General features: G+C 43.7%; 1 protein-coding gene across 5 annotated transcripts in view; it reads right to left on the reverse strand.

Moving 5' to 3' along the window:
* Positions 1-24,431, reverse strand: part of NTM (neurotrimin) — a 973,298-nt gene that overhangs the window by 503,789 nt on the left and 445,078 nt on the right. The gene's annotated exons all lie outside the window — the stretch shown is intronic.

Consider the following 24,431-nt stretch of genomic DNA (forward strand, 5'->3'; position numbering starts at 1 on the left):
ATAGTTGTAAATACAATGTTAATTGTTGCTAGTGTGGGACAAATCCAGGTTGTGCTTATTCAAACTTTCTGGACTTTTTCCTGAATATTTTCAACATGATCTTGGTTGAATCCATGGATTCGGAACCTGCAGATATAGAGGGCTTCAGTTCAGTTCAGTCACTCAGTCATGTCCGACTCTTTGCGATCCCATGAACGACAGCATGCCAGGCCTGCCTGTCCATCACCAACTCCCGGAGTTCACTCAGACTCACGTCCATCGAGTCAGTGATGCCATCCAGCCATCTCATCCTCTGTCATCCCCTTCTCCTCCTGCCCTCAATCTTTCCCAGCATCAGGGTCTCTTCAAATGAGTCAGCTCTTCGCATGAGGTGGCCAAAGTATTGGAGTTTCAGCTCAACATCAGTCCTACCAATGAACACCCAGGACTGATCTCCTTTAGGATGGACTGGTTGGATCTCCTTGCAGTCCAAGGGACTCTCAAGTGTCTTCTCCAACACCACAGTTCAAAAGTATCAATTCTTTGGCACTCTGCTTTCTTTATAGTTCAACTCTTACATCCATACATGACCACAGGAAAAACCATAGCCTTGACTAGACGAACTTTTGTTGGCAAAGTAATGACTCTGCTTTTGAATATGCTATCTAGGTTGGTCATAACTTTCCTTTTAAGGAGTAAGTGTCTTTTAATTTCATGGCTGCAATCACCATCTGCAGTGATTTTGGAGCCCCCAAAAATAAAGTCTGCCACTGTTTCCACTGTTTCCCCATCTATTTGCCATGAAGTGATGGGACCAGATGCCATGATCTTTGTTTTCTGAATGTTGAGCTTTAAGCTAACTTTTTAACTCTCCTCTTTCACTTTCATCAAGAGGCTCTTTAATTCTTCACTTTCTGCCATAAGGGCGGTATCATGTGCATATCTGAGGTTATTGATATTTTTCCCGGCAGTCTTGATTCCAGCTTATGCTTCCTCCAACCCAGCGTTTCTCATGATGTACTCTGCATATAAGTTAAATAAGCAGGGTGACAATATACAGCCTTGACGAACTCCTTCTCCTATTTGGAACCACACTGCTGTTCCATGTCCAATTCTTACTGTTGCTTCCTGACCTGCATACAGGTTTCTCAAGAGGCAAGTCAGGTGGTCTGGTATTCCCATCCCTTTCAGAATTTTCCACAGTTTATTTTGATCCACACAGTCAAAGGCTTTGGCATAGTCAATAAAGCAGAAATAGATGTTTTTCTGGAACTCTCTTGCTTTTTCGATGATCCATCAGATATTGGCAATTTGATCTCTAGTTCCTCTGCCTTTTCTAAAACCAGCTTGAACATCTGGAATTTCACAGTTCACGTATTGGCTGAAGCCTGGCTTGGAGAATTTTGAGCATTACTTTACTACCGTGTGAGATGAGTGCAATTGTGTGGTAGTTTAGGCATTCTTTGGCATTGCCTTTCTTTGGGATTGGACTCAAAGTCATCATTCATCCATTCTCCACACTCTCTCCTACAGGTCGTCTTTATTCTCCCTTCTGGATCATTTTCATCAACACATAAATATATTGTTGTGCACTTCATTTAAAAAAAACAAAAGCCTCTTATTTGACCTTACTTCTCCTGTCATTTCTTTGCTCCCCCCACAGGAAAAAAATGCCTCAAAAACAGTCTGTTTTCTATTAATCTCTTCATATTGCCTCTTAAATTATCTTTCTGCTCTCACCTGAACTCACCTGAATGTTGAACACCCTCCCTCCAAATCTAGCAGTCACTCCTCAGCCTCATCTAATGAGACCTAGTAGCAGCATTTAATCACTCCACCCTCTGTGATACATCTGCTTCACATGGCGCCCATGTTCTTGGTTGTTCCTCTACAATCTTCTTCATACTGAGGCTCAGAGGGCTCAAGTGAAAGCTCTTTTCTCCATTCCTATTCACTTTCTTGGGGATCTCATTTGCAATCATGGCTTTAAATAACATCTATATGCTAAAAATGTCCAAGCTTATGTGTCTGGTTCACATCTGAACTATGTTAATGAGTATGCAATTTCAGACTCTTCACCTCCACCTCTGTCTAATAGACACACTAAGCTCAGCATCTTCAAAACGAATCTCCTGACTGGACCTCCCAAACAGGATCCCCTCACAGCCTCACCATCTGTACTGATGGCAAGTTCATTCTTCCAGTGATCTAGGCTAAATGCCTTGCAATCATACATGCCTCCATGCTTCTTCCTTTCTCTCAAATACCAGACTCAGTCCATCAGGAAATCATGATTCTCTACCATGGACATGTATCCCCAAACTGATGATTTCTCAACAGCCACATCTAGTCTCAACATTGTAGTTGAAAAACGCATGATTCTTTTCAAATGTAAGGTCAGCGCAGAACCCAGCAGTGGCTGTCATCTCTCCTAGTAAAAGCCTATGTCCTTAAAATGACCTGTAACTCTCTCCCTTCCTAGCTTCCTGTTATCTTATTACCTTCACTCCCACAGCATCTTTGGGCTCACTTAGCTTCAGACACTGACCACCCTGCTCCTCACTGAGCCAGCCCTGCATGCTCCTCAGGGCTCTCGCCTCCTGCTAATTCCTCACCTGGATTAGTCTTTCCCCTGATGTCCACACTTCCTCATCTCCTCCAAATATTTGCTCTACTGGCATCTTATAAGTGACGCCTACCCCGACAACCTTGTTAAAACTACAACCTGCTCCAGCCCTGAAACTTCAGTCCTTAACCCTTTTCTGCTTCTTTTCTATCCTCTATCACCTTAAAACGTATAGCCAGATTCATTTACTCATTACATTACTGTGGATTGATTACCCCTTGATTGTTTCCACTTTGAGAATCTAAAGTCAAAGAAAGCAGAATATTTGTTTTATTCTTAGACATACACAAGGCACCTAGAACAGTATTTGTACCTAGTAGGCGCTCAGTCCATATTTGGTGAATGAATGAATAATGGATTTTTTTTTTTAATTCTGGAAAACTCTTTTTAAAGCTTAAACCTCCCTGTGTATGCTTGTGTGCATGTATTCATTACACAAATAACAGGTTTTACTTGGAATATACATGTAGGCTTTAAAAAAGGAAATAAAGCATAAAAATTACAAGCAAACCAATCTGTAAAAATAAACAAACAACTCAAGACTCTCCTTTTTATCCATCCAGTTTCAATACCTTTTGTCTGATCATTTTGACTGTATATTTCATTGAGGTATGTATGTATGTGTGCACACACATGTAGATACAGACAATCATATATTTTTAACTTTCTTTCCCATGTTCCATATTTTCTTATTAACCATTGAACTAAACACTTTCCCTTTCTCCAGTCCCCACAACAATGCAGAAAGGTAGACATACTTATGTCTATTTTAAAGATGCAGAAAAGGAAACCCAGGGGAATTTATTAACTTGTAACGCAACTAGAAAATCAAAGAGTCAGGGTTTGAAGACAGCCTGCTGCTCTGATTGTTCACCTTCTGCTGCCCCATAGGAATGCAGAATACAAAAAAGACCGGACACTAACTGTTACTATTTCTGTCTTTCTCACCAGGACCTCCTTCAGGATTTTTGACATCCTAAATGGCAAGCTTCCCGACACAGGAGGCAGAGCCCGCCTTCCTGGACCTGCGGGCACTGAGCATGCGCACGGCCCTCTGTGGTTTCCCCCCCACCCACTGCAGCCGCCAGCCGGGAACCAGGTCATCTTTCCCGCTACCTGATATAAAAATAAATAAATAACTGTGCAAAAAAAATCCAATCTCCGTTCGGAGGCACTAAATCCCCTCTCCTTTCCAGATGGCTGGGAGATTTCTCCCAGGTGGTAAATATATTATTAAGAACTCATTTCACCGTGAAATTGACTATTCAAAACACAGACAGAAGTTAATATATTAGGACAACCTGTCTGAAAACTCGCGTTGGAGAAAATTTATTTTTGTTTAATATAAAACCTGGTATTATACACGACCCCTTTCTAGCTCAGGCAGTTCAAGTCATCCCCAGTTAGAACATGTGTTCCAACGTCAGGGTGCCTACCACCAGGAGTCGCAGAGCCCACTGCGACTGGTGATTACCCCTCTCTGGATGGAGCCCTACATTACAGCAGGTAATGATGCCGGGTCTCACGAGACGGTTACACATAGACTTGGGTGCACAGTAACGTTATGCATCCAGGAGCTAAGGAGCTTAAAAATCCTTTGCTGGTTTTATTCTAGGTTGGCCCTCGAAGAATGATTAAGGAGCATCCTGAGCAAAGTGGGAGAAGAATTAGCATTACTTACCAGTGATCTGTGTCATCATTAGAAAAACCGCATCAATCAGGAAACAGCAAAAGGGCTCTTAGCAAGGACCCAATTGAATGTGACTCTCCTAAATATTAACTCATCCATGCATTGTTGATTCACTCTTTAATAGCTGACTTCTAGATTACAGAAACAATTACTGGAGCAGGTTAAGGGCTATCATTGGACATCTACATTATGATGAGAACAGTGTTTCAGGATTTGCACCATCTGTTAGAAAAACTCAATTTACAGAGTCACTAACTACTTAATTGAGAGGTGAGGGTTAGAGAAGGCATGAGAGAGGAAGTATCTTTTCAAAGGGTCTTGAAGATGGGGTGAACTTCACAAGAACCTGTGTGGAAATGCTTATATATTATACAAAGGGCCCACTCCTGCCCTGGTCTTGACAGCAACATGGCTCAAAAAATATTCCTGAGGACTTCTCTGGTGGTTCAGTGCTTAAGAATCTGCCTTGCAATGCAGGGGACATGGGTTTGATTCCTGGCAGCAAAACTAAGATTCCAGATACCAAGAGGCAACTAAGCATGTGTGCTGAAACTAAGAACTGGTACAACCAAATAATAAATATAAAATAAATTTTTAAAAATTAAAATAAATGTATAGATTTCCAGGATATATATATATACATATATATATGTATGTACCAGAGAAGGCAATGGCACCCCACTCCAGTACTCTTGCTTGGAAAATTCCATGGACAGAGGAGCCTGGTAGGCTGCAATCCATGGGGTCGCTAAGAGTCCGACACGGCTGAGCGACTTCACTTTCACTTTTCACTTTCATGCATTGGAGAAGGAAATGGCAACCCACTCCAGTGTTCTTGCCTGGAGGATCCTAGGGACGGGGGAGCCTGGTGGGCTGCCGTCTATGGGGTACCGCAGAGTCAGACACAACTGAAGTGACTTAGCATAGCATAGCATATATATGTACACACACACACACACACACACACACTTTCTGTATAGCCTATATCTTTTGAGTTTTGACAGTGAAGTTTAAAGACAAAATGCAAGATATTTTGTAACTTATATGTACTGGAATTCCCCACAAGCCTCCCAAGCGATTTCCCTTTTGTTTTAAAATGAATCCCCTCAGGAGTGACAGGTTATTACTAATCACACAATGACTTTGTTACACATCACCAGGGGCAAAATCAAACTGACACCTCAATAATGTCTATTAAAGAATTTCTTAATTTAATCAATTATTTTGACCTAACTAATTACTCACTTAAATAAGAATTCATTCAAACAACTGCCTAGGCTTCTTTTTAAGGAAAAAAAAAATTACTGTTCCAGAGTAATTAGTAAACCAGTAATTAATAATCCCCTGAGGAATGAAACCATTTTTCACATATTTAAAGTAAATAAAGCATCCTTAATGGATAACTGACTTCAACAGAGACTCAATAAAGGTCCAGACACTCATAAACTGAAAACTGTACGGGGAGGTCGTGCTCATTGGAAAATCATTTTAAATGAGCTTGAATTCCCAGCCTCAGATACCAGTGTAGATACTAAAAAGACATGTTAACACAGTTTAGAAATGTGGATCCACCCTTCATTGACAGAGCAAGTGCTCATTATCTCCGTCCTGAGTTCCAGGCATTGTACTGTTCTCTGGCATATAAAAATGAGAATTCCTTAACAATCATTTTAATTCACTCATTATTTCAGTCCAAAAAGATTTAAGGGAGATCTAAAAAAAAAAAAAAAGGAAAGAAAGAAAAAGCAAGAACTCTGCTCTGGAGAAGCTTTCAAACTATTTTATAGAGATAGAATTCCATGAGAAATCTTGGAAAACAGAGGAAGAACCAGGAAATGCAAGGGGGTAAATACACTGATCATTGTGAAGATAAGTTTTTATTAAAATATAAATACATATAGAGTGAACAGCAGGGTAAGTATTCCCACAGAGGATAGAGCTGCTTTATGACCACTGATTGAAGAAATACTACTAGATCATCACTTTTATTCAGAAGTCCCTCTCCCGACCCCTCCCTTCCTCTGCTTTCCAAAGGTAACACTTTCCTGACTTCTATCTACAAGTAATTTATATGTTTCATACTCTGTATATAACAGGATGCCTTGCGGTAAATTTCTGTGTCTGGCTGCTTCTGGTCAGTCTTCCTCCATGTTATATACATTTTGTCAGTTTATACTATTCTTTATACTTCATGTTTATACTATTCTAGTGAATGAATATATCCCAATTGAGATATCCATTAGACTATTTATGTTTCAGAGGCTTCCAGTTAAAGGGTAAAACAAATATTATAACTCTGAATATTGTTGTAAAATATCTATGCTTGGGGAGTCTTCACAGGGAAGAATAATATGCGATTCTGTAGCTGTGTTCTAAATAATTTGCCGAAGGGTTTCTACCTACTTAGACTCTTCCCTAGCAACCCAAGAGGGTTCAAGTTTCTCTGCACCCTCACCAGCACATTGTCAGTCTTTTCATTTTAGCCACTCTAATGGCTACACAGTAATATATCATTGTGGTTTTTATTTAAATTTCCCTAATGATTAGTGAGGTCAAGTTCCTTTACAAAATTATTAGTCATTTATGAAGTGCCTGTTTAAATCATGTTCACATTTCTATTGGATGTCTGTCTTTTTATTTTTGATCTGTGAGAGCTGCTTACACATGACTGCAGCCACGAAATTAAAAGACCTTTGTTCCTTGGAAGGAAAACTATGACAAACCTATACAACATATTAAATAGCAGAGACATCACTTTGCTGACAAAGGTCTGTATAGTCAAAGCTATGATTTTACCAGTAGTCATGTGAGATGTGAGAGTTGGACCATAAAGAAGGCTGAGCACCAAAGAATTAATGCTTTCAAATTGTGATGCTGGGGAAGACTCTTGAGAGTCCCTTGAACTGCAAGGAGATCAAACCAGTCAATCCTAAAGAAATCAAACCTGGATACTCATTGGAAGGACTGATGCTGAAGCTGAAGCTCCAATACTTTGGCCACCTGATGTGAAGAGCCGGCTCACTGGAAAAGTCCTTCATTGGAAGAGACCTTGATGCTGGGAAAGACTGACGGCACATGGAGAAGGGGACAGCAGAGGATGAGGCGGTTGGATGGCATCGCTGACTCAATGGACATGAGTTCAAGCAAACTCCATGAGACAGTGGAGGACAGGGAAGTCTGGTGTGCTGCAGTCCATGGGGTCTCAAAGAGTTGGACACGACTTAGTGACTGAACAACAACAAAACACATTCTATGGATGTCATTTGTCAGTTATGCATACGATGAATGTCTTAATTGTTCAGATTAAGGAGCTTAAATTCAATCTCCAGTCATAGCCTTTAATGCACATGTAACACACACACATATTTGGCAATTTTCATTTGCCATTCTGAATGGTTAGCGTTTGTGCATTAAACTTAAAGATAGAGGAATGGCTCCAGTTTGGAGGCCCCTAAAAGATGTGAAAATTCTTACAATGCATTTTCTTTGTTAGTAAGTAAGTAAGTTAGTAAGCCCCATGAGGGCAGGAATCTTTGCAGATCCCATTTGCTGCTGTGTTCCTCTGTGTTGAGAACAATACTGAGCTTGTAGAAAGAATATAAAAGACATTTTGTGACCAATAATGAATATCAACCCCATCTTTCTTGGTTGCTATTAAGGAAGCAAGTATTTTAGGTCATATATCCAATCTTTAAATGCCCAAACCAGGAAAGATATCTAAGGAAAACATGCAGTCAGATGTAATCTAGTATATTGGATATTATATTTATAAACTTCTGTTCAAGATACAGCCAACAGGATACATTTTGTGAGCTTAATATGTTTTGGGCTAGTTACTATTATAGAGAAAAACTTCATGAGTATTAACTACAGTTATAATTCTGCTCTTTCATTAACATTTTTTCCTCTTATGTACAATAGCAAATTAGCAACCTAAATTATATTTTTAAGTTAGTTTATGATTTGGAAAGCACTTAACAGTGTGCTCCCATGCTGTTTAGCTGCTGTCGTGTCCGACTCTTTGGGACCCCACGGACTGTAGCCCACCAGGCAGCTCCGTCCATGGGATTTCCCAGGCAAGAATACTGGAGTGGGTTGCTACTCCCTTGTCTAAGTCTTACCAACCCAAGGATTGAACCTGTGTCTCCTGCATTGCAGGTAGATTCTTTAGCACTGAGCCTGCAGGGAAGCCCATTCTCTTAGGTGCGTGCATGCAGAGATGAGTGTAAGTGCACATATGTGTGCTGTGTGTGTGTGTGCCCTTCCATGCCCAGGTACACACAGGCATACACTTCCCTCGATAGATCCTCAAGCAAGCCTAAGGTTGAGTTTCTAGTGTTTTCCTTGCTTTACAAGCAGGGAAGCTGGAGCTTGAAAAGTCTTAGTAACTCATCTGAAGCCACAGAACTAGTAGGTAATGGATCCAGAATTTTGATCTCGCTCCAGGTTTCCCTGCACAGGAATACCTCCTTTACAATCTCAGGGTGAACTCAAGATTAATCATCACAGACTATTTCATAGTCCATTCATAGGCCTGAATTTGTCCTGTATTGAGATCAAAAATAAAACATGTAGTCAATTCTTTACTGCCAGTGAGTCTATAGAATCATGATTCGTTTTTGCCATGAAGGAACAAATATGCAGGTCAAATTCTCCTCAGGGCATCATGTTTTTTTCTCAGAAGCGAGGTTTCTCTGTAATGATTGCTTTGCCAAACATCACATGCTCAGTCCCCTGGCTGCTGCTTCTGGATTTGGTCTCATAGAATCTGACATTGAGCTAGCAGGTGAAGAAATTACTCTGAAGTGATGAGCAAAAGAGGGAAGCATTTTGCATACATATGACCTCTGCTCTTTCCTCCTCTCACATCTAAGATTTGACATGAGTGTTTATGCTTATGTTTGAGTGTGTGTGGCTTGTTTGGACGGCTGACTTGGGAGTCTGAGGAGGTTTGGGAACAAAGTTCTTTCTCTTTATTCCTCTATCTGTATGCAGACAAATCTTCCTGTGTAGGAGAATTGACTAATATTGGCTTTTCACATATATTTGTACTTGGAAGTCAGACCTTTCTGTTCCCCACTTTCAGTATGTAGATTAACTTTGGGATCCTTTGTGCTTTCATGAATATTTAAGGGGCTCCTATAAACGCTGAGTTAATCTGAACACAGGGCTGGCCTGAGAGCAGTCAAGTAGAATTCATTCTCTTTAATTTAGGTTTCGAGTGTCTAAGGCCTAATTTTTCCTGAAAAGCTATGGTATGAATGCAATTCAGGTATGCTGTCCTCTGTGCTTCGAAGGATATCTTTTCCAGGGAGTGTTACCTGCTACATGAACCGTGAGGCCTCCCGGAAAACATAGGCCATTGAAAATGTCCCATTAGGGACAAATGACAGGCAGGTTGTTCTCCCCTGAGGGCATGGAATCCGAGTCCACCTAACCCTGTTACCCCTCTGCCTCCGCCCTTCTACAATCCCATCTCCATAATACAGGGTGATCCTCTGTCAGCCCACTGTGTGCAGTCCACAGGGGCTCCCCATCATCCCTTCCCACTTCTGCCAGGAAGGCTTCATCCCAACGCTTTGTACGGCCAGATCTGGCTAATTTCCCAAACTCTCTGTCTATATAGACCCAAAGTCTCTATGTAAGTTTTTGTTGTTGTTCAGTCACTAAATTGTGTCTGATTCTTTGAGACCCCATGAACTGGCACCCGCCAGGCTCCTCTGCCCTCCACAGTCTCCTGGAGTTTGCTCAAACTCATGTCCAATGAGTCAGTGATGCTCTCTAACTATCTCATCCTCTGCCATCCCCTTCTCTTCCTGCCCTCAATCTGTCCCAGCATTGTGGTCTTTTCCAGTGAGTCAGCTCTTTGCATCAGGTGGCCAAAGAACTGGAGCTTCAGCTTCAGCATCAGTCCTTCCAATGGATATTCAGGGTTGATTTCCTTTAGGATTAACTGTTTTGATCTCCTTGCATGTCTCTCCTTTTATTTTCTATCACAGCAGCTTACATTTTACGTTTCTATCCAACATATAAATAGATGTATGTTTGTTGGTTTTGTTTGATATTTTTTTTCTATCCTCCCCAAGCAGACATTAGGGACCATGTGGACATCACCCTGGTACTCAAGGTGAAATGAGTACCAGGAAATCATCCTGGTATTCACCCTGGGACATCATAGGTACTCAACAATGTTTGTTGAATGAATAGAGACAATGATGGATGCATGCATAAGTGAGGGAATGAATGCACTGCCCATGAGCACCACTATCTCCAATCATAAATTAGACAGACAGAGATGCTCAGACTTCTTATTGCATGTTCCATAGTTGAAATAGCATGACCCCACGCAGTGTAAGTGAAAAAACTGCCCACCTGTGTTTGCACCCACCCTGCTCCTGGGAGACAGAAACCACAAATGTCATATCACAACAACTCTGGAAGCCAACTCTCTTGCTATTTGGAACTAGAACAGAGCCTGTTCAGAACTGTTGAGACTGAACCACTAACCACCTGAGGTCTTATTCATTTGTACAGCACCTCAGTCAACATCCACACCCACCCATCTCTTTTTGAGGAGGGAGATGGGATTGACAAAGGGCATCTGCCTCAAGAAGAGGCAGGGGTACCTTTTCAAAATGCAAATTTGATCACGGCATCCTCTGCTCAACATCTTAGGATAAAGAGCCTACTTCCTAGCATGACCTATAGATACTCAAAAAAGTCAGTCATGAAGAGCCAGCCTTGCTTCCAGACTCATTCCATCATGTTATGGGCTGATCTTGTCCCCTCCCGCATGGCACCATAGACTGAAGCCCTCCCACCCGATACCTCGGATTGTGTCCTTATTGGAAATAGGGTTGTACAGATGTGTTTAGTTAAGATGAGGTCATACTAGAGCAGCTCGGGCCCCTAATCTAAGTTGATTGATGTCGTAAGAAGGGACAATTAAGACAGATACACTCACAGGGAGAAGGTCACCTGAAGATAAAGGCAGAGAGCAGAGTGATGCTTCTACAACCAAGGAAAACCAAAGATGTCCAGAAAACCACCAGACACCAGGAGAGAGACCTGGAACAGCCCTCAGAAGGAGCCAACCTGCCGGCTCATGATCTCAAGACTTCCAGCTTCCTGAAGTGAGAGACAATACATTTCTGTTGTTCTAAACCACCTGGTTTGTGGTATTTTATTACAGCAGCCCTAGTAAGTGTACACAGACATACCACATCCCCCTTGCTCTGAGAGAAGCAGCCATGCTGGCCTCCCTTCTCTGCCTGCAACCCGAGTTCCTCCACAACAGAGCTTCACACATGCCCTTCCTTCCATCTAGAATGTGAACCCTCCTCTCTTTCACTTGAACTCCAACTATTCTCCAGTTCCACGAGCAGCTGAGGAAAGGCTTTCCTGAGGAAGGCCAGGCTAAGGAAGATGCATTTTTCACTAGACTTGTTGCAGATGATAATTGGGTATCATTCATGGTGTTCTTTGACAAGTGTGATATCTGTCACAGCACAGACAAGCCAAAAAAAAAAAAAAAAAATCATTGGCTATTTGAATGAATAAATGAATACTTATATAAATACATATTCTGGGCTGATTGAAATGCTAGTCCAGGCAGGATTCACTGCTCACTCATCTATGTTCCCCTGGTGATTTCTGCTACCCACAATTACAGAATTCGCCACATCACCTTCTGTGCCTGGATCTTATGTCACAGGATGCTATTCTTTTGAGAGAAGGAGCTCTGACTCCTTTGAGTCTCAACTTCTGAGGCCCAGCACTAATCTGGAACCTAGTGGGCACCCAACAAACACACATGGAAGTGAACTGTGTAAAAATTGTAGGGCTCAAGGGACTGCACTATGCAGATACGTAAGGGGTAATTATTACCCAATGGCTTGAATTATTTTTCCCTGCACTGAAGATGGTTTAAATGCGCTGCTCCTGGTAAGTAAAGCTATGCTCAGTAAGTTCCTCTGTTCAGCCTCCAGCTTCTGTGGAAGGAAATTAAATGTCTCTTTCTCAGATTCATTTATAACTCACTCCTCAGCGGATGTGCTCACAATGCCTTCTGAGGATTCTTTTCAATTCTCTCCATCTTCTTCTCCTCCCTCCTCCCTTTATTTGTAACCCAGGGGAAAACAAAGCACTTAAATGCAACTAACTCTATAATCACACACAGCCTTGAACAGCACAAAGAACAATCGGAAATGGAAAGTCTCCCACTTACTCTCACTGTCTCCTGAACTTACACTCTTATATTTGGACACTTTAAACATAAACCAGGGTCAAAGGAACAGCCTTCTGTGTTTGGGGTTAGCCGTGGAAATCCCTTTAGCTACAGCTGAAACAATATAACCACAGTTACTTCTCTCCCTCAAAGTTATTTTTTTATTTTAATCAGTTTGCTCCAGGACCATTTGAGAAAGACACAGAAATTTTATAAATACATCAATATGATAAGGAAATGCTCTTTTCAATGAAGCAATGATGATATTAATAATAAGCTATATGTTTATATATTATTTTCTATCTAAGTTTCCCAAGCTGCTTTTAAAGACTGTATTCTCATACATTAAGGTCAAGCAAGAAATATTATGTACAGTCAACAGGGAATGAAAGCCAGACACTCACTGATTAGAATGCTTGTCACAGGTCATCCCTGTGGTTCATACCAAATCTCTTCATTCAGTTGAGATGTGCTATGCATTTCCCATGGACTGGATGAGCTAAATCTGTTTATAGTATAGTTTCTCCTATTTCTAATTTCATACTCAACTAATGCCTTCACTTCTGAAGGACAAAATCAAAACACTTAGATGAATTCAAAGAAGTGAGTGACTGCAGGGTGAGAATGTGTTTGGACTCTGCTCCACCTCCAGTGGCCAAGTTCTCTCTTATCCAGCGTTGGAGAAGATATCCCTCTAAGGGTCAATGAGGACTTTGCATGGTCTAGGAGCAGCTTGCGAATATCACTGTCAGCGCCACTAACCTCTCAAGTAAAATGTGTTCTTCCCCATTCCTGATACTGACTTTAAGGTACCCCTATGAACACCAGGCTTCTATTGGATTAAAGACCCAGCTCCCTTATCTCCTGATGTTTAGCGTTAAAAACAAGATTTCTGCTCTCTGCCCAAATGGATATTGCTTTTTAGCCTATTCACAGAGACAAGGCATCTTCCTGTGTATTTCCTTTTAAACTTGCCTATTTTGAGAAGCCCATCAGTCCTTGAATATTGAAAGCCCACCTCCAGCCCCACTTTATTTTTCATAATTTCCCCTTTCCCATCTGCCTTATCCTATGGAATGAGATATCATTAAGCCAGTGGAGAGGCAGTGAGCCCTTCACTCAAATTCAGAAATGCATATGAACTCCACACAGAAATACATATTACATTGACACCAGGAGAAACGATTCATTGGAATTCCTGCTTTCCTTTTCTTTATCACTTACTTATTCAAGACACTGAAACCAGCTGTTATGAGGGGTTGATATTTGCTTTACAAAAGAAGAAAAGCTCCCTCTGTGCACATATTCTTATTCTTCCTACTGATTTGAGCGTTAATAGTATTTGACAGGTTGGTAATTTGTTTTTTTAAAAAAACCATAATTCATTTAGTGCCGTTCCACTTTATTATTATACATTTTACACAGTGGTGCACAGAAAACATTGTTGTTTTTTTAACAATTCTATTCCTTCCAGTAATCATTCATGCAAGGGGGCTGCATGAGAATCTTTGGGGACAGGGTGGGTGAATTGTGGCCGTGCCAGGAAGCCGAGAGAGAACTGGGAAGAAAACACCAGGAGAGGGCGAGAAGAAAAAGCATCAGGAGGGGTGGGAGCTGGAGAAGAAACAAAGACAGAAGGGATAATTAAATGGGGTGACAACTGCATGAGAAAACAATGAGAATTGTGGAGAAGAAAACAACATAAAAATACCATAGCTGGGCACCCGACAGCAGGCAGCAGAGTCTGAGCTCACTCCCTCCCCTCCAAAGGGATCTCAGCCATGTCTGCACATTACTGAGGTTTTACTGAGAGAGGCAGGAAGCTGTTCTTCCACCTCCGCAAAGGACAGTTACAACAATGTCAGGAAGAAGGTCTACATAAGCCTCAAACGTGGGCTTCCCAGGTGGCACTAGTGGTAAACAACCTGCCTGCCAGTGCAGGAGACACAAGGGACACAGGTTCCATCCCTGGGTGGGGAAGATCGCCTGGAGGAGGGTATGGCAACCCACTCCAGTATTCTTGCCTAGAGAATCCCATGGACAGAGGAGCCTGGAGGGCTATACAGTCCATGGGGCCACAGAGTCAGACACAACTGAAGCAACTTAGCACACATGCATGCGAGCTGCATATGCACAAATCTGAGACTTGCCCACATAGAAGCTTGTTCTATCGGTCTCCTTGGGGCAGGTCTAGGAAAGATCTCTGAGGTCTGTCTCGTCAGAGCTCGGTCCAGGAGGTCAGAATAACGCCCTTGTGCTGCAGCCATGGGCACTGGAGACTGAAGGAAGGGAGGTGAGGAACAAGGGGTGAGCCCTTCCCCACCGCAGGGCACTCAGGCCACTCTGCATGGCAGCTAGATGTATATTTGCAAAGCAGAAACAGACAGAGAGGTAGAGAATAAATGTGTGGACACCAAGGGGGTAGGGAGGTGGGATGAAATGGGAGATTGGGACTGACATATACACTGTTATATATAGAAATAGACAAGTAATGAGAACCAAGTGTATAACAGGGACACCACTCAGGGTACCGTCATAATCTAAATGGGAAGGAAACCCAAAACAGAGGGGATATAGGTACATGTGTAGCTGATTCACTTTGCTGTACAGTAGAAACTAACATAACATTGTAAAGCAGCTATCTACAATTTTAAAAATTAAAAAAAAAACTAAAACAAAAACAAAATAGACATATATTTAAGGCCATGCCTGCTATTTTCTGAGCCAAACTGGTGCTTTTGCTTTTCTTCCCCAATCCTCACAATTCCTCTGTGAGGTCAGCATGATTATTCTCTTTTTCGCAGATGAGGAAACAGCTTAAGAAGTTAAGTATTTGGTTGCACTCACAAAATTAATGAGGTCTGAGAATCCAAACTCAAGACAGATTCTTACTGCAAAACATGAGTTTTTGCCCGAGTGCCCACCTGACTTGCTGAAGTTTCCAGGGAAGCAGAGGAGAGAGGGTAGATCAGCTCAAAGAAGGTCCAGGCAATTGAGCAGAGAGTCTCCCACTGTCCGGGGGCCACCAGGAAGTAGGTCTGTGACAGTGGGTCCTAACTGTCAATGGCTTAGGACAGAAATTGGTCACCAAGGAAAACAGAAGGAGGCGTGAGTCTCCAATTCCATTAATAGGATGGTGATGCTTCTGTTCAACTAAAATACCCTGGAAGATGGGGAAGCAAGAATGAGAACTTGGGTTGGGCGGGGGAGGGCATAGTTTCCTTTCCCAGTGCTGTCGTCCACCTGGCCAAGCAAAGGGGACATCATTTCTCTGCCCTCATCTGTGAAATAGGGCCAACAATCCCAATGCATCATGTTTTTACACTTTCAGGAGAAAATTCATCTCAAGACACATCGGTGTGACCCTCTGATGGAGCAGTGGCTCCACCCGGCCACTCTCATGTGGAGGCTTGTGCCTAAGGAAAGACAGGGTGGGAGTCTGGGAGACGTGACCACAGCCACTGCCAAAGGTAAGGAAGCAGCTAAACAGGCGCCAAGAAAGGAACAGCCGAGCGCATCACGGTGATGTATCACACGACGACGTAGAGTGCCTGCTGGCAGATGGATTCTTTACCACTGAGCGTCCAGGGAAGCCCCACACTGCTATATTTAAGATGTATAACCAACAAGAATCTACTGTTTAGCATAGGGAACGCTGTTCAATGTTATGTGGCAGCCTGGATGGGAAGGGAGCTTAGGGGAGAATGGATACATATATATATATGGCCGAGTCCCTTTGCTGTCCACTTGAAACTATCACAACATTGTTAACTGGTTATATGCCAGTATAAAATAGAAAGCTTTTTAAAAAATAAAGTGCTTGCTGGAAAAAAATGAAGGAACTCCAGCTAACGTTTCAAACAGAAGTATACCACACGTGGAATTTCAGATTGTTGAATAAACATGCTATGATAACATTTGTGTTCATTAAAAAAAAAAAAAAACACGCCAACAGTATTTTATATTGTTTGGTGAACACACACACATGGTAGAGATGTAAATGAAGGTCTGGGGATGATAAGTATCAAATTTGAAATAGTACAGAATCCTGTGGGGAGGGAGAGGCTGAGAGGTCGGAGGGTGGTTCTCAGAAGACCTCACCGGTACAGGTGATGTGTTTTTTTGTGAATCTGGGTGGCAGATACACTTCTGTTCATTTTCCCTCTTTTCTGTCTCTTTTGCATGTTTAAAATCTTTCCTATTAAATATTTTTAATTAAAAAGTATATAAATGCAAGCAGAGAGAGTCCTAAACACCATCAAGCAAGAATCACTGGAATGGGTCATTCGACTCCCCAGAGAGCCGAGGCCAGGGCGTGCCAGGATCCAGGTGGGGAATGTTCTCCCCTAGACCACTGTGCTGCTTGGGTGGTGGGAGAGGGTCCAGAAGCAGATAGAGATGTGATGGGGGAAGACAGAGGGGGTGGAGGACAGAAGACAGGGAGCTGGGATCCTGCGGGCGAGTGAGGGGAGGGGCCCTTGTTAATCCCGCCAGACTGTTGTGGTTGAAAGGATCCACTTTGCTCCCAAGCAGTCGCTTATGTTATTATTTCTCTCAGCGGGTTTCAAGCTGCCTGCAATTCTCTGTTAGTTAATAAGAAAAGTGAGAGATGCAACAATTGCTTTTGCTTGGCTGGCTTGTAAAGGCTTTGTCACTCAAAAATGGAACAAAGGCCCTAATAACACCCTGTGCCGTAAAGGCAAGTGTCAGGGAACAGACCGAAATCAATTATCTGGTGAGACTCGGAGACGGGAGACTCGACACACCGCACAGAGCAGCGTCCCCACCACATAATCCCATTAACAGGGGGCCTCCACTCTCGAGGGAGGGCAGAGCCACACGGGGAAAATGATAATTAAAAGTAAATAATGGGAAACGAGGCCCTGGTGCCTCTGTCACGGCCCTGAGCGTGAGTGTGGTCCCAGCAGACAGCGGTAGGCCTCTGTCTTGGATCCCCTGTGAGGAGGCTTGGAAGCCAAAGCCTTTGAGGGGCTGGCTGGCCAATCCTGCTTGGGAGTGGCATTTAGGGAGCAGGTGAGGGATGGCAAAGGCCTGTGGTGTGCTGGGAAGCTAGCAGAAGCTCCCTGACACTGGACACGGACCCTTTGGAGATTTTATAAGCTTTTTTTTTTAATATTAATTAATTAATTTGGTTGCCCAGGTCTTAGTTCCACGGTGTGGAATCTAGTTCCCTGACCAGGAATCCAACCCAGGCTGCCTGCATTGGGAGCTGAGAGTCTTAGCCACTGGACCACCAGGGCAGTCCCAGCTTGGGAGCTTTTTTTATATGCATCTCTCTTGCTAAACTAATATTTAAGGAAAGATGTAGCATGAATGAATGAATGAACACAGCAGTAGAATGTCTGGGTGAATGGTCCCTTTGAATTTCCCCTGAAAGCAACACATCTGCATCATCGAGGACTTGCAAACACTCAGTAACCCAGACCTGAGTCAAGTCAAGTGAATTAAAATTTCTTGGGGTGGGAGGTTTTGAAACCCAGACATCAGGGTTTGACGTGCTCCGCTAGGTGACTCTAAACGCATGGCCAAAGCTGAGAACTTTTGATTGGATGGTCCCTTACAGTCTCCTTTAGCTAGATTTACAGGTTTTTATCATGAACTTATGCAGTAGAAAGAATAGCCAGAGGGACTTAGGATGAGTAGAATCTGATCTTACCTCCAGCAATAACTTGCTTTGTGGCTTCTGGAGAGTAACCTAAGCGCTCCAAATCTCAGTGTCTTCATCCATTAAAAAAGATGACGTGTATATTGAATCCCTCTGCTGTTCACTTGAAACTATCACAACATTGTTAATTGGCTATACACCAATACAAAGTAAAAAGTTTAAAACAAAACAAAAAAAGATGAGATCTTATTATTAGATCCCTTTGGTTTTGACAGCTCTCTGATTTTAAAACTTCATGACCCAGAACTCATATAGTAGAACCACCAGCATAAATATTTACAGGGTGCCTTTTCTGTGTTCCAAGATGTCATCTAGTAAGAAGCAGAGAGCTGCTGCTGCTGCTACTAAGTCGCTTCAGTCGTGTCCGACTCTGTGCGACCCCATAGATGGCAGCCCACCAGGCTCCCCCGTCCCTGGGATTCTCCAGGCAAGAACAATGGAGTGGGTTGCCATTTCCTTCTCCAATGCATGAAAGTGAAAAGTGAAAGTGAAGTCGCTCAGTCATGTCCGACTCAGTGACCCCATGGACTGCAGCCTACCAGGCTCCTCCGTCCATGGGATTTTCTAGGCAAGAGTACTGCAGTTGGGTGCCATTGCCTTCTCCACCATCACCTTCTAGGTCCCTATAAATCCTCTTATAGTCTGCATAGATGCTGAGTAGATGGACAGACAGACAATCAGTCAGTGCAGATAAGCAGTATAGACAAGCGTTAGAGCATCTGACACTATTATCATTTCCTTCCAGCATCTCTGGTTACTGACAAAGCCTGACACAGGAGGGATCCAATAACTATTGGCTGAGTGACTGAATGAGCGAGTGAATGAATGGTGTCTCTCATGGGTGAATCAAAGTGTGGCTTGTCTTTGGAAATTGACTATTTCTGCCTCACTAGATATTAAATAATCACCTTCCCCACAAATTTCCAGGAGGCAAACGGCTGCACTGAATTGTGCTTGATGGTTTCTAATATTCCAACCCAGCTACACAAGTCCAAGGATTCTATCAATATGCAAATGTATGGCTTTGGAGCCCAGAGTGATATGGCTTCTCCTCCAGGAAGGACGCGTTTGCACCCAGGGAGATTTTAGTCTCTGTCACTAGGTAGAGAGATCTTTATAACTCCTCAAAAAATGGTCTTCCCTTTTATTTAAATGTGTTTTACCCATTTTCTAAAGTCAGTAGGAGAGAGTCTGGGTGGAAATCTGGCAGGCCTGGAACACTGGCAGGATAGTAGAAAGCCATTTTAAATTAATTCCCTGGAAATCATTGTGAAGGATGCACTGCAGCATGACGGTGGGTTTGTGAGCAAGGAGGGAGATTTCAGGTCATGGTCACTCTCAGGCTCCTTCAGCTGATGACTGCTGGGTGCAAAAAACCGCTAATGTGTGTGATGGTCACCAGCCCCCAAAAAACCGCTAATGTGTGTGATGGTCACCAGCCCCCAGCCTCTCACTTGCAGTGGTGCTAGTGATGAAAACGCTCTTTGGAAGGAAGCAGTCAGCAGGATTCTTCCTTATTTGCAAAGACAGTAAGTGGTACAATTCCAACCCAGCAGTAGCAGCTGGCACCAGCCCCATCTACTTCCCAGGCCCTGGGAGGTTAGAAAATGGTCCAGAAGTCACTCAGTGTGAGCCAGTGATGTGCAGGACCACTGGGGAGTTTCAGGCCGGTGATGGCTCACTGAAGCAGTGTGGCTGAGACCCCAGGGCTGGGCAAGAGGTTAACCCAGAGAAGTCGGGCCAGAGGGGAGGTGGGACTCAGGGCGGAGCAGACCATCAGCATGTGAGCTCAGCACCTGCTTCCAGGTCAGCCTTCTTCTTTTATACTTAAGGCAATAAATCTGTTTATTAAATGCAATAAATCTTTTATACTTTTATATAAAATAGGCCTTTTATACTTAAGGCAATAAATCTGTTTATTTGATTAAGAAGTATTCAATTGTGTTACTAAATTTCCCAGTATATTTTAAAATTAATTTTTATTGGAGCATAGTTGCTTTACAATGTTGTGTTAGTTTCTGCTGTACAGCAAAGTGAATCAGCCACAAGGATACATATATCCCTTCCTTTTTGGATTTCCTTCCCATTCAGGTCACCACAGACTATCCATAGAGCTCCCTGTGCTACGCAGTGTCTTCTCATTAATTATGTATTTCATGCAAGTATCAGTATTGCATATGTATCAATCCCAGCCTCCATACCTGCCGCCCCCACTTCCCCTTATATCCATATATTTGTTCTTTGTCTCTATTTCTGCTTTGCAAATAGGCTCATCTAGACCTTTGAAGAGGCCCACGTGCATGAAAAACACAGGATCCCCAGGGTATTCACATTGCACCCCCCCCAGCCTCTTTATGTCATTGGCTGAGAGATGACAGAGCAGCCATAGACTCCAGGCTGGCTTGTCTGGTGGAAGAGCTGCTACGGAGCCACCCAGACGCCCTGAGAGGCTAGCTGGCCATCAGGCTGAACTGGGTTCTTATTCTTAATAAAAGAACAGACTGAGAGATGGACTGCTAGGGTCAATTGGTTTAAAATATAAAATCAGCACCAGCCATTAAATTCTCACTCTCCCTACATCCCTGAAGATGATTTTACTTTTGAGCAGATCTTTTCTGTGTGAAATAATTCTTGGTCTTAAATGTCATGTTTATACCCTGAGGCTTGTAATGCTTGGGGTGCAGTAGTAATGAATCAGATACATTATTAATACACAAGTACAATGACACACTGGGGTCTTTCAGGGAAATTCACACAGGTATGCAGAGTACTCCAAAGAGCCTGGATGTGAATGCAAAGCAAGGCTGAGAAATTCAGGGTGAGACGTACCTTACTGAAATTAACCTGCTGAAATTAAAACCTGAAACAGTAGACCCAGCTGAATCAAAATTAGGCGACATAGCCTCACGTGCTCCTGAATTTCCAAATGCCCACACAGCCTGAAGCCTGAATAAGAAATATTTAGAAATGTAATAGGCACTATGCCCAGTTAAAAAAATACCAGGGAGGGTCAGGTAAAATATTAGGAAGTTCCAGAGACTCCGAAACCCACTCGAAGTCCATGAAAATAGACAGACCGACACTTATCCAACTAATATTCATTGAGTGCTTGCTATAGTTTAGGCTGTGTTAAGAATGGACCCTTGGCCTAGAAACTCAACTCTAAGTGTTCAAGCTGCGAGGAGCTTGCGTGGGGCATGCATGCTCTGATTTTGCCCGGAATAGGACTCCTGTCAAAGACACAGCCCTGGGTTGCTCTCCACCTCCAAAGCCTCTAGTATGGTCCGGAAAAAAGCAAGCTGGGCCTAATTCTAAGCCTGCTCAGTCAATAGAGCGCTGTAGGACTTGAGGATAATTCCCAGATAGCGCAGTAGTAAAGAAGCCGCCTGCCAATGCAGGAGACGCAAGAGACGTGGTTCAGTCTCTGGGTTGGGAAGATCCCCTGGAGGAGGGCGTGGCAATCTGCTCCAGTATTCTTGCCTGGAAAACTCCATGCACAGAGGAGTCTGGTGGGTCTGTGGGTAGCAAATAGTCGGACACAACTGAGCGTGTGTGCATGTATTCTCAGACTCAGGTTCCTTGCCTGTCCTTGATGAATTGTTGTAAATACTCTTTAAATTCCTTTTCCACCTTTAATAGCCAATGAAATTCTTGGATTGCACTCAGAAGTCAATTGCTTTTGTCTTTAATACATATTAACAAAGCCTCTAAAACATGGAGAATCCGAGAAGGGACACATCCCAGATGTAAAACTGTCATTTCTCCCTTTTCAGGGGTTTTCAGAACTGATCCTGCTAGGTAATCCTGGGGGCAACTGGCTACTATTATGGGGGTCCTAGGGGCTGGAGGGACAGACGCTGTACCCCAGGCCACGCCATGTGACGCCAGGGAAAACCTGGGATCAGTGCATCTGAAATGCACTCAACAATGGTGACCAGCCTCTGCTGTTTCTCTGGACGGATTCACTCGGTGTGATCCAGAATAAATCCTCTGTGCTTCAGTGTCTCTGGGTTTAGCTGTGGTGGTTACATAACCCACAAATGTAGAATTTTCCAGCCACTAATGAGAGCACTTTGCATTTAGAAATAGGAAAGCTTTCTGAATTGTAAATAAAAGAGGAGAGAGAAGATGAATCAGCTGGGTTCTCACAGTGTTGAAATGGAAGCAGTCCCTCTTTGCGGGCTCTCTCTCCTGGTTCCCAACTCCTGCCTTCCTGGTGCACAGCCTGCCCCCACAGCCTGCGACTCAGAGAAGCTGCAGCCCAGCCCTACCCACAAGCTGGAATCTTCTCCCACCACCTGGAAGGAAGCAAGATTAAAGGCAGCTGCTTAATCCTGCTGCAAAGCTCCTTAAGTATTTCTATCAGGGTCAGCTCAGTCCGTGCTCACTCAACTCATCTCTGGAAAAATATGCCAATTTAGGCCCTTCTGCTGACTGTGGAATTGAGAGAAGTGAGGGCTGGATTTGATCAGGAGAGGGTGGGGAGAGAGACAGGTGGTGGAGAGAATGCTCACCCATCCCCTTCCTGTGCAGAGAGGGGTTCCTGTTCCCACCCCTGAGTGGTTTTGGTTTCACCCTGACTGGCTTTGTCTCCCCCTCAAAAGGATTCTGAAAGAATTCACCACATCTATATGGAGCACTTACTGTGTTCCTGGAACTGGACTGGCTCATCCCTGGGAGCACAGCCCGGCAAGGGGGACAGCTGGTCAGATAGGCAGCTGCCAACAGAGCAGAGTGTGGTACTTGCCATGAGGCAGGTTTGGAAAACCACGGATGCTCATAAACAGGCATGGAGCAGAGCATAGTTGGGCTGGAAAGCTTCCCAGAGGAAGCCATATTTAAGCTCTAAGCCAACAGATACATTGTAGATAGAAAGTGAGCAAAAGTGGGGGTGAGAGGGTAGGGGAGTAGCTACAGATAACAAAGCTGTCAGTGGGATGAAGGGTCATGTGGGATGAAGGGTCATGTGGGATGAAGGGTCATTGGGGTTAAGAAGAGCTTTCTCAGCCAAGTACAGAGTGGAAACTTGATCCTATCCCGAGAGCAATAGAAACCCATGAAAGTGGAGACCACCAAGATGGCATTTGCCTTGTAACAGATCCCTGACTGCTGAGTAGAAAAAAAGACTGGAGAAGAGTGAAAGGAGGCTGGGACTTCCTGGGGTCCAGTGCTTAAGACTCTGCCCTTCCAAACCAGGGGGTGCTGGTTCCATCCCTGGCCAGGGAACTATGATCCCACACGCTGCATGGCACGGCCGAAAAATAAAGGAGGACCATCTACAGGCATCACCCACAGTGTGTTGGTACAGGGGGTGGCAGTGGAGGGAAGATGTGGCTGGTTGTGAGAGACACAGTGAGGGTGCATCCTCAGGACTCGCCTGGCGGCTACCTGGATGTGATGGTTGAGGAGGAGGAAGGGATCAAGAGGAAAGTCCAGGTTTCCAGAATGGGCACCAGGGCGGGTGCAGCAGCTCAGAACAAAGGGCAGCTGTGGGACCACGCAGAGACGAAGGTCAGTGTCGGGCATCACAGAGGCATTGTGCACAGAAAGCCACAGAGAGTTCAGAGGGGCTTCAGCGGGGTGCCTCTCACCTCCCCATTCTGTCTTTGAGTTTTCTTTTGGTTTATTTTTTTTTTCACTTTTTTTTGCACTGGATTAAGAGCAGGGCAAGTTTAAGAATGTCTGTTAGCAGGGGTCCTCAACCTTTTGGTTCCGGGGACTGGTTTCATGGAAGACAGTTTTTCCAGGGACAGGGGAGGGGATGGCTTTGGGATGATTCAAGGGTATTACACTTATTGTGCAATTTATTTCTATTATTATTACATCAGCTCCATCTCAGATCATCAGGCATTAGATCCTGGAGGTTAGAGATCCCTGCGTTTTAGGATCCAGGCTATTGATGCATGCGTGCTCATGCGTGCTCAGTAGCATAGTTGTGTCTGACTCTTTGCAACCCCATGGACTGTAGCCTGACAGGCTCCTCTGTCCAAGGGATTTCCCAGGCAGGAGTACTGGAGTAGGTTGCTGTTTCTGACTCCAGGGGATCTTCCTGACCCAGGGATTGAGTCTGTGTCTCTTGGGTCTCCTGCATCGGCAGGTGGATTCTTTACCACTGCACCACCTGAGAAACTCCCAACTATTGATAAAGCATTTATAAAAAGCTGGGGAAAAGCAAGTAGTGGAAATGCACTGCATGAAAGGGTTGTAGAGCCTCAGTTTTCAC

Source organism: Bos javanicus, chromosome 29 (genome assembly GCF_032452875.1).
Source record: "Bos javanicus breed banteng chromosome 29, ARS-OSU_banteng_1.0, whole genome shotgun sequence".
Classification (NCBI taxonomy): Eukaryota; Metazoa; Chordata; class Mammalia; order Artiodactyla; family Bovidae; genus Bos; species Bos javanicus.